Source organism: Mastomys coucha, unplaced genomic scaffold (genome assembly GCF_008632895.1).
Source record: "Mastomys coucha isolate ucsf_1 unplaced genomic scaffold, UCSF_Mcou_1 pScaffold5, whole genome shotgun sequence".
In the NCBI taxonomy this organism is placed as follows: domain Eukaryota; kingdom Metazoa; phylum Chordata; class Mammalia; order Rodentia; family Muridae; genus Mastomys; species Mastomys coucha.
Genome location: NW_022196911.1, coordinates 49,919,777 through 49,920,587, shown reverse-complemented (window position 1 = coordinate 49,920,587; position 811 = coordinate 49,919,777).

Genomic DNA, 811 nt, shown 5'->3' with positions numbered 1-811 from the left:
TATTAGGTAAAGGGCATTTTGTAGGTGTGATTAAGGTATGAAGGTGCCTGGACTATCTGGTGAACCCAGTGTAACCACAAGGCCCTTGAGAGGAGAGGAGAGATATGATGAGCCAGCAAAGGGAAGAGATTCTGGTTTGGATGACAGATGGGTGGCATTCTGGAAGTCCTAAGTCAGATTTGTTTCCACTGAGCTGCATTCTCCCTTGGGGCTGTAGAGGGCAGTCTTTTTCCAGCTTCCAGAGATCATGTGCTTCCCTTCGTTTTTTGGGCTTCTTTATTCATCTCCAAAGCCAGCAGTTGAGTATCTTTATACGGCTCCCTCTCTTCCTTCTTCCACTTTTAGTGTGATTCATTAGGCTCACCAGACAATACACAAAAAGCTTCCCATCTCAGAATATTAATTTAATTCACCTGCCAAAACCCCTTACTCCTGCAAGGTAATACAATGAGAAGTTCTGGGTACTGAGTGCACACATCTTTTGGAGGGCACTCTCCTGCCCGCCATACAGCTCCAGGAACTTACAGTATGAACAGTTTGAATCTCCACTGAGGTCTGGAGTGTCTTCAGTTCAGTTTGCATGTCCTGTTGCAAACCAGGACATGTTCCCAGAATCCCCAGATCAGTAAAGAGTGCTTTTCACTTTATCTGTGGAACAGCTCAAGGAACTGTAGCATGTTTGCTCAGGACTCACTTCTGGCTGGGGAGTGGTGGTGCATGCCTTTAATCCTAGCATCTGGGAGGCAGAGGCAGGCGGATTTCTGAGTTCGAGGCCAGCCTGGTCTACAGAAGAAGTTCCAGACAGCTAGGG